Source organism: Ammodytes marinus, assembly GCF_949987685.1.
Source record: "Ammodytes marinus genome assembly, chromosome: 4".
NCBI classification, from domain to species: domain Eukaryota; kingdom Metazoa; phylum Chordata; class Actinopteri; order Uranoscopiformes; family Ammodytidae; genus Ammodytes; species Ammodytes marinus.
In genome coordinates, this window is record NC_137233.1 from 16,775,005 (window position 1) to 16,786,157 (window position 11,153).

The following is an 11,153-nucleotide window of genomic DNA, read 5'->3' on the forward strand; positions in this document are numbered from 1 at the left end:
GCCCACAGACAGACCGCGGCGCTGCAGCCTCGGACAGCCTTGTTTACACTGCAGCGGTCCAAGTCAGCAGCGGCTGCAAAGCGCACTGCGCATCCCGAACTGCGGCGCAGCTCATCACAGGATACCTGCTCCGTGAACCTGACCCAACATCGACTGACTACAACGATCTTCCTTTAACATCAAATAAATATGGTTTGTATAAATAAATCACCACAGTCTGCAGCACCTATTTTCACGCCATCGCCCGAGCTCTCCCCCTTTGACAGCAACAGTCTGCCAACCGCGCAATGCTGACCTCTGCTGACCCAAACCAATAACACATCCCTGCTGTCTAACTGTCATAAACAATACACCCCCCCCCCCCCTCTCTCTCTCTCTCTCACACACACACACACACACACACACACACACACACACACACACACACACACACACACACACACACACACACACTCTCCCTATTTTGCTCGCTCTAGCCTATGTCTTCTTGAATAAAGGCAAAACAAAAACAAACATAAATGATGAAAAAAAATGATTGGCCATAATTTAAGTCCAATAGGTATTTTGTCAGCTCTGCTCCAGCATGTTGGCGGTGAACGTTGCCATATGTGATTTAGAGACAAGTTGGGTTTTGTTAAGTTACAAAGGTCTTCTAAGCTTGATTGCTGGTTCATTTATTCTTAGTTTTCTCCTGGATATCTCATCAAACATGTTCAGCTGACTGGCTTCCACTGGGAAATGCCTGCTGAGCTTTGGAAATCAGCTTTTAGAGATGATGATCTCAGCACTCTCTCAGTTCTTTCAGGAAGCTTATTAAGAACATGATTCATCCGAGCTGTGCATGTTTTAGCAGTAACAAACACACTGACGTTGTGATTAGACTATAGATTTTCATGTAGGCTATAGCCTATTGTGATTCATTTCTGTGTTTCTGCTTATTGTTGCTCTTTTAATTTGGTACTTGTAAACGTGGGATCCTGTTATTCTGTTGGATGAATGAAAGAAAGGCTGAGGTTAAAATTCCTGAGTTAAGAGTGTTCCCATCCATTTGAAGGACACTGTATGACTTATAGGCTACACCATTTAACACACTTATACAGACAAACAACACAACCAGTTAGATTTTATGGCCAACATGTTTGATGGTCTTTAAGAGTCAATTACCTCAATTCAACTGAACAGGGCCTTAAGGATGGATGCATTCTTCAGACCATGCAAAATAAAACATTATGATGACATCAGGCAACAACCAAATGTTAAACATAATGACTTTGTTAAAACGTATGTCCCTGCTATAAGGGGTGTTGTTAACACTTTACAATAAGGTACACAAAATGGAAGTAACTAATTCATATGCATTACCTACCACATATAGTTTATTTTAGTATCTCAGTGATTCTTGAGAAATGGGACAAAACAGGGTGCAATGTTGAAAAAATACAAACCCTATGTTTCGGCAAATTAAATTACATGTTTGTATCCAACAAATACTAAGCTAATAAGCTTTGACACAACCTCCCAGCTTTTTTTTTTTGTTTTTTTACCATCATTGGCCTATCATTGGCCTATCAACGGTGTTGACATATTTAACGTTTCTTAAACATAACAAATGGAATTTATCTAGTAGCCATTTGTTTTTTCTGTTGATTTTAGGTGCTAGTATGAACTACTTCAGGAAAATAAAATTATCAAAAAATTTCAAATAACTTCTTCAGAAATTGTAAGTCGGTGTTGACATATCATGGTTGTGACACATGACTTTCAAGATTCGAAATGTAAAATATTCTAAAACTACAACACTTATCAGAGCCTGTCTGACTCCAATGTACTCTGCAGAGGTATAATTTGACAAGAGGTCCTTCAAAGTGAAAGCTGCCCCTTATTTTGCCTGATTTTATTACATTTTACATAATGAAATGTCTGACAATGTTGTAAAGTTGTCCCACCACTTAAAATCCTTATAAAACATGAATGTGTTGTAGAAAAACTGTTTTTATTGATATGAGAGATTATTTAGTGTTGCTTTTGATGGAAAAAGCTATTATTAATCATTAAAGTACATTTTTAATTTTCTCTGAGGACACACTGTTTTTGACGTTGTGAGAAGATAACAAGTGTCATATATTTGACATAATAATGATACAATTAAATTTAAGGGGATAATTGTGCTCCAGACATTCTATTCTTAATACCTAATAACATCTACAATTTTAAATATTTTTAGTTTTAAACATAACAGCAGTTACATATGGAAGACGGCCTTTTGTCCTGGTTCTCAAGAATCACTGATCTACTACATAGTTATGCATTACCTACTAGCCTACATATGTTTTTTTAGTAACTGCTACATATTTATGCATTACCTGCTGCATATTTTTTTTAGTAACTACTATATAGTTTTGCATTAGGGGAGAACGGGGTAATTTGTCACACGGGTTGGTTGTCACAATCGTTATATCTCGGAACCAGAAGGCGCTGTCTGTGAAATTTTGGTATGTAAATATCCAGAATTGGGATAAGAGGTCACCTACATAGTCTTCCTTGGAGTTAGACTGCTGAATTTGAGGTGAGAGGACTGTTTGTGTTTTTCATGTCAAATTGAAAATATTTAGCTCCTCAGTATTTTTCTTCTAGGCTTTTACAGAATGGGTTTATAACAAAACACGTGTTACCCATACAAAGTGTGAAGGGTAAACTATAGTTTAGATTGTGGTTAGCAAGCTAATTAGTTGTCAGATGGTTGTTGGCATTGATGCTAGCAAAAAATTCAAGTTGGGGTTGGTCGTCACATTTTTTGGGGGGTTGGTTGTCACAAGTTATCCAAAGGCTACAGCCAGAAAAGGAACCCAATAACAAAATAAATTGTCAAGCTGTATCCTCACTGACACCCCAGAGAAGGAAAGAATAGAGCAGGAAAAGGCAACTAGCATGCAAAGGAAAAAAGGGCAACAAAATCAAAACAACCCAGTGCATCCCAAACTAGACAAGCTGCCAAGGCTACAGTAAGTTATATAGGCCTATTTGTCAACATGACAATGCAATTGCATTTTCAAATTTAGTTCTACTTTCTTTCCTTCTTTTCAAGATTATTCCCATTAAGATAACATTGTGACAAACAACCCCATAGTGTATGACAACCGACCCCTTGATGGGGTTGATTGTCACAATGTGTTAGGGTGTCTTTGATGATTAATTTCTTCTTTATTACAATAAGATAGAAAAAGTGAGGAGTACACATTTCAAGCCAACACTTTAAGCTTCAATGTAATGTAGGAATGACTATCGAAAGATGTTTAGGTGATGAGCAATTCTCAATAGAGTAAAAAGTGTGCCTACTTACCCCGTTCTCCCCTACCTACTACATAGTTTTTTGATGTTGTAACTACATAAGTTTACATTTTTTAAATTTTAGTAACTACTACATAGTTTTTTTTGTGACTACTACATAGTTATGCATTACCTACTAGTTACTAAAAACATTTTCAACTCATTTGGACAATAAATTGTTGTTCAATTAATGTAATGTCAATTGTTCAATTGTTTTAAGTGATAATTTGGGAGCGATACATATTTTGGGTTGAGGACAAGTTATAAAATAATATTTTTATATATAATACAATATAATATAATATAATATAATATAATACAATATAATATAATATAATATAATATAATATAATATAATATAATATAATACAATACAATACAATACAATACAATACAATACAATACAATACAACATAACATAACATAACATAATATAATATAATATAATATAATATAATATAATATAATATAATATAATATAATATAATATAATATAATATAATATATATATATTTTTTTTTAATTATTATTCTTCCGGACAATTACACATAATACATAATTTTCTCATTGCATATTCATACATATTACTTTGTGTTATCGTCCGAAGGGAAGCAGGAGAAGCCAAAGGCTTATCGGGTCCCGCCCCCACTGCCATAAGATTCAGATACACAGATACACAGCTACTACAGTAAGACATTTTTTTTTTCTTTTTTTTTAAGAAGATTCATTCTAATACACAGATAATTTTAGGTCTCTATTTTCCTCTCTGCCTGTGACAATGCAGATATGGCCTTGTCCATTTCTTCTCTAGTAGTCTAAACCAGTGGTTCTCAACCTTTTTGAGCCGCGACCCCCAATTTAACATGCACTGCTGTCCGCGACCCCACTCCGTCCGCCGCCCTCCCCCCCCCCCCCCCTTCCCGCCCGCATAATGGATAATGGATAAAGCACTGTCCGTGGTGCTGGAACAACGCCGATCAATACACCGCTACGTCGCAATTTACAAATCAGATAAACACTTATGACCACACTTCAGCTATGACTTTCTTTATCATTTTTATTTTTAAACACTTTTGGATTTTTTCAAAAACATAAAGCAGCATCAAGAGGCTAACTTTTTACGTCAGTAACATACCGACAATGCTCGCTACATCCCATTATATTGCTGGTAGTTGAGCCGGTTAAAATGTAAACAAATAGGCCTAACGCAAACTGTGAAAAAGGCTCCCCCTAGCGGACGTTTTTCTCCCTACATTTCAGAAGTGAGCTCTTAAGTTTCACTTTCACGGACTCTACCCAGCTGGTCAAGCCGCTCCCCGTGAGTCGGAAAACGGTTGATATTGCGGTCACAACTCACCCAAACCTGTCATCTGACGTGAGGTGCGTCTAGCGCAAGTGAGTCAGAGACATTTAGATTTATCCCTGTTTATTTACAGTGTTTGGTGAACTTTGTGTCTGCTAAGTGAATGATGCCAACGTTCGTTAAGCTAATAGTATTTCTGCATGCTAGCAGCTACTGTTCCCATTCTATAGTTGGTAAAAACATGTATTCTGTGTGTGTAGCGACCTGTTATAGTTGTTTGTGCTCACATGCAACGTCGCAATTACTCGTGTATGTTATATAGCATCCTCATATGTTAACGGTCAATTTCATGACGTCTCGCTAATGCTGAACAGAGGGTTATGCACGTGATATTTCGGCTAGTAGCCTAGTTACGTCTGTGGCCAGCTAGCACATGTATACGCGGTCACTAGGTGGCAGTGCTGTTCAACTAATGTTTAATAGGGTTGTTTAAGCTGCTCATAAACCTTGCCACTTCGTTTATCCATTCTCTCCATTATTTGTATGTTAGTCAGTAGCCTGTGTGTTATTTACATATTTCAGTTACTGACCTGTTTATACCTTTGTGTACTTGTACAGAACCACTTAATCATCAGACAGTTTGGATTGTGAATGTGGTGGTGCAGAAGATAATAAACCAAATTGGACTTGAACATCTGTGTGATTCTTACCGATCACCTGCAGCGAGTTCTGCCTTTAAAGATCCACAATAGTAATACGCTAGGAAGCTACACAGCTTCCTCACATATGGTCCTTCGAGCCGGATCTTAGAGCCCACTGCAGATAAGATGGCAAACCAAGCAGATACGGAGCATGAGGCACGTGTCAGGCGGAAGTCTTCCCGCCCCGTTTACCTTGAGGATTACATCGTATCTGTACCGAACAGACCAGCACCACCACCCATCTCACTACATCCAACTTCTCATCACGAAGAAGAGGATGAAGAGGACGAAGATAGAATGCCAGGCTTATGCTCTATAACACCAGGCAGTCCGGAACGCCGTAGCTCACCGCTGTGGACAGTAGTGGATACATATGACGCTCCAAATGCTACAGAGAAGACAGAGTATCAGAAGCTTCAAAGGGAACATCAGAGTCTTCTAGCGTCAATGCAGCAGCTTAGGCTACAGAATGACGCCCTCAGAGCCCAGAGCGGGTACAGTTATTCCAAGCCGGAGCATCGTCAGCAACAGAACATTGATGAAGCGGTGCAACCCCACAGAGAGGCTCAGCACGGAGGCGCCATGCCACCACGAAACCCATTAACCCCCCATCAAGAAAGGGATGAAAGCATGCAACGGGAGACACGTCATTCCCGTTCACCAGCCGTACATTCTGACTACAGCCGGGAACGTGCTATCTCCTCAGAGACCCATCGTCACCGCTCAGGTGGAGACGACCATTCACCCCGCCATGGATACAACATATCTCCATGCAGAGAGCGCCATTCACAGCCCACAACTCATGGTCACGGAGATGATCGTTACTATTCTCCATCACCAAGACGCTATTCTCCAGACCGTTATCAGTCCCCCCCGGGCCCAGCGAGCAGATATGTATCGTTTCATCTTGGCTCTACGAGAGATGGTCATTATTCACGGAACGGGCATGGGTACTCACCTGAGCGTCACTACTCCAGGCACCGAAGCCAGAGTCCACCTGGCGGTCAGGAGCGGACATATCGGGGACCGAAGCCTAACATCCCTGACTTTACCCATCCGAATCCACGAGAGTTTGCAAGACTGCGACTGGCCCTGGACAACATCCTGCCTAGAGACGCCACCGAACGCTTCAAATTCCAAATATTAGTGGATCACCTGAGACTGGAGGAAGCTCTGCTCATTGCTGACTCATATAGCAATTCCCATTACCCCTTCACAGATACCATGGCAGCGTTGAACCATCAATTTGGGCAACCGCACCAGCTGGCTCTACAGCGCATAGCCGAGCTCATGGACGGCCCCAACATCGCTAGCGGCGACATCAAGTCATTCAGGATGTTTGCCCTGCGGGTCAGATCTCTGGTAAGCATGTTGGATCAGCTGGGGAGGAAAGGAAGAGTGGAACTGGACTGTGGGTCACATGTCTCTCGCCTACTGGGGAAGCTACCACATGACTTGAGATCTAACTTCAGACGCTTCATCCACCCGCTGACGGTACCAATCCCCACTCTCCTGGACCTAGCGGACTGGTTAGAGTACGAACTCCGGGTCCAGGAAGATATGTCGCAGTATAGCAGCAGCCCAGGGACGGACGTCAACCCTAAGCGCAAAGATCCGAAAAGCACTAGGTTATCTGCAAAGGCCTCAGTTCTCCTGCTGGAGACGGACGGCACCCCCATTGGAGAACAGGTTAAGGCACCAGCTAACGGTAAAGCCACTTACAAGTTTTGCCCATTTTGTGACAACCACAAGCACTCACTCAACAACTGTGATAACTTCAAGATGCTCAGTGCCACCCAGAAGCGCACCTGGATCCAAACCAACAACCGCTGTTGGCGATGCGGTAGAAACCATCGAGCAGCAGACTGTGATCTTAAAATGTGCTGCAGGACTTGCAACGATCGGCACCTGCTTGCCCTACATGAGGTCAGTGGGAAGCCCTCCAGCAAAGCCGATAACAGCAACAAGCCTGTGCCAACGCTAACCGGCCCTGACAAGCTTGCTCACCCAAACAAAGGGGAAGAAGTCCTGTACATAGGTAAACCTCCTAAGGGAACCCGCGTCCTCCTCAAGGTCAGTAAGGTACTGCTCAGGCATGGAGATCAAACGCTGGAGACATACGCCATACTGGACGACGGTTCAGAGCGCACGTTGCTTCTCCATTCAGCAGCCGAGCAGCTGGGTCTTCGAGGTCAACCCGAAAACCTGCTCCTTCGGACAGTGAGACAGGAGTTACAGACGCTTCACGGGGCGGCCGTCTCCTTCAGCATCTCACCAACCAGCTCCCCCGAACGTGTTTTCCACATAAAGGGAGCCTTCACTGCACCAACCCTGGGTTTAGGAGAGCACACCTACCCAGTCAAAGCCCTGCAACGGAAGTTCAGACACCTGAGAGACTTGCCTATCCAACAGTTTGAGAGCGTTCACCCACTCCTACTTATTGGTTCCGATCACCCCCACCTGTTAACTCCTGCGGAGCCAGTGCGTGTGGGGCCACCCGGGGCACCGGTGGCAGTCCGGACCTGCCTCGGATGGGCACTTCAGGGCCCAACCTACAAGCTCAAGCAGCACCTCACGGAGCAGAACTGCCACTTCGTATCCTATGGGGCCCCACCAGCAGACCTCTACCAACAAGTGGAAAAGCTTTGGCAGATGGACGTGCTCCCCTGGCGGAGCGAAAAGGCATGCACGAGGTCACGACAGGACGTAGAGGCCCTTAACTGCCTGGATACAAAGACCAAGCGGGTAGAGGTAGATGGAATTTACCGCTACGCCACTCCCCTCATTCGTGTCAAGAACTTCCCTGAAATTCATGCACCCAAGGAGGCCGTACTCCCCCAGCTCAGAAGCACAGAGAGGAGGCTCTCCAAAACCCCAGAGCTGGCCACAGCATACGTCGGAGAGATACAGAGGCTGGAACAAGCCGGCTACGTGGTCAAAATGGAGCCTGCTGCAGAAGCCTCACCAACCAGTTGGTACATTCCCCACCACATGGTGGAACACAACGGGAAGCACCGTGTAGTATTCAATTGCTCCTTCGAGTACCAAGGTGTTGACCTGAACAAGCTCTTGCTCCCTGGCCCGACCTTGGGGTCCTCTCTGCTGGCTGTCCTCTTACGCTTCAGGGAACATGCAGTTGCTGTGACCAGCGATATACGTGGTATGTTCCATCAAGTCAGGCTCCTCCCAGAGGATCAACCCCTTGTCCGCTTCCTCTGGAGGAACCTCAATCGTGAACAGCAGCCCACAATCTACGAATGGAAAGTGCTTCCCTTCGGCACCACCTGCAGCCCTTGCTGTGCTACATATGCGCTCCAAAAACACATCCTCGACCACACCCAGCCTGGTGATGCCGCGAGGAAGTCAGTCCTGAACTACTTCTACGTAGATAACTGCCTACAGAGTGTAGCTTCAGAAGAGGATGCCAGAGCCCTGGTGGACCAGTTACAGACTCTTTTGGCTCAAGGTGGCTTCGAGTTGCGGCAATGGGCCAGTAACCGCACAGACACCATTCGTCATCTCCCTGCAGAGATAAGATCAGCTAGTGCGGAGAAGTGGATTTCCCACGGGCAACCAGACCAACAGGAATCAGCCCTTGGCCTTCAGTGGCACTGCCAAACGGACACCCTGTCCTATAAGTCTCGAGCTGTTGGAGCAGATAAGACTACCATGCGATCGATTTACAAGGTTTTAGCCAGTCAGTACGACCCCCTCGGGTTTCTTGTGCCGTACACTACAAGAGCCAAAATCCTGGTCCAACACCTGTGGGAGAACAAACGAGACTGGGATGACCCAGCTTTACCCGAGCCCCTGCTGCACGCTTGGAAAGAGTGGGAGGATGAGCTTTCGCACCTGCCAAGCATCACTCTGCCGAGATGCTATACTAGCCCTGAGCTGGATTCCACTACAAATCGGCGTGAAGTACACGTGTTCTGCGACGCCTCAGAGCAGGCATACGGCTCAGTGGCATACCTCAGAACTGAGAGCCCCAATGGTCAGGTAGAAGTTGCATTCCTCACTGCGCGGTCAAGGGTGGCCCCAAAAAAGCAACAGTCCATCCCACGCCTGGAACTATGTGCTGCTTTGACAGGAGCCCAGGTCGCCAAACTTCTCACCACTGAGCTAACTCTCCCCATCCAACAGGTTGTGTTATGGACCGACTCTACCACAGTACTCACCTGGCTCATATCGGACTCATGCCGCTTCAAAGTCTTCGTGGGCACCCGAGTCTCTGAGATTCAGGACCTTACTGCTGATAACACCTGGCGTTATGTGGAGTCTGCGTCCAACCCTGCAGACGACATCACACGAGGTATGCCACTTTCTGCACTAACTAGCAACAGCCGTTGGAGCCACGGACCACCCTTCCTGGTCAGCAGTTCCGAACAGTGGCCAGTGCTTCCACAGCTTCAAACCGCTACAGCCCCCACTGAGGAGCTAAAAAAGCCGACCTTCTGTGGACTCACTTCTGTACCAGCTGCACCCCCTATACCTGATCCCACACAGTTCACAACCTTCAGCGAACTAGTAACTGCTACAGCACACTCCCTACATGGGGCGGCCGATGACGCCCTCACAGCTGGAGATTACCAAATGGCCCAAACCGCCCTTCTTCAGAGAGTGCAACTAGACTGCTTCCCTACGGATTTGGCCCAGTTGAAGTCAGGGAAGCCGGTGCCTAGGACCAGCCACCTCCTCACGCTCTCCCCAGAATTTGATGGACAGGAGGAGCTTATCCGGGTAGGCGGCCGCCTGCGCCACAGCAGCCAGCTTGAGCCAGAAACCATCCATCCTATTGTGCTCGACGCCAAGCATCCGGTCACGCAGCTGATCATCAAAGACTTTGATGAACAGCTGCATCACCCTGGCCCCGAAAGAGTCTTTTCTGAGATTCGACGCAAATACTGGATCCTGCGGGGGCGAGAGGCCGTCCGCCGCTATCAACAAAGCTGTACCGAGTGTAGGAGGTGGCGAAGTAGGCCGGAAATCCCGAAGATGGCCGATTTGCCTCCCGCTAGGCTACGCCTGCACAAGCCAGCCTTCTTCTCCACTGGTGTGGACTGTTTTGGCCCCTACTCCATAAAGATCGGCCGAAGAAGCGAAAAACGCTGGGGGATAATTTTCAAGTGTATGACCACCCGGGCTGTGCATATTGATATCCTTTCCAGTTTGGACACAGACACCTTTCTCATGGCCTTAAGGCGGTTCATTGCCAGGAGAGGCAAGCCATTTGAATTGCTTTCCGACCAGGGGACCAACTTCAGAGGCGGCGACCGAGAGCTGAAAGAGGCATTCGCAGCCATTCAACCAGATCTTCAAGCTCAGCTCGCACCCCAACAGATCAACTGGAGGTTCAACCCGCCTAGTGCTCCCCACTTTGGTGGCTGTTGGGAACGCGAAATCCGTTCAGTCAAACAAGCCTTGCAAGTCACCCTTGGCGCTCAGCTTGTGACGGACGAGGTGCTGAGGACACTTCTCATTGAGATCGAAGGAATCCTCAACTCGAAGCCTTTAGGCTATACATCAACAGATATCGCTGATCCTGATCCCATTACGCCAAATTCCTTGCTAATCGGACGACCAGATGCATCCTTACCGCAGGTGGTATATCATGAGTCTGAGCTTCTTGGTAGAAGACGCTGGCGTCATAGTCAGGTTCTTGCTGACCATTTCTGGAGGAACTTCATCAAGTTCTACCTTCCCAGCCTCCAGGCAAGACAGAAATGGCACACAGAAGCGCCAGACCTACACATTGGCAAAGCTGTCATGATACTAGATCCACAGTCCCCTCGCTCACTATGGCCGGTGGGAAAGGTAACCCG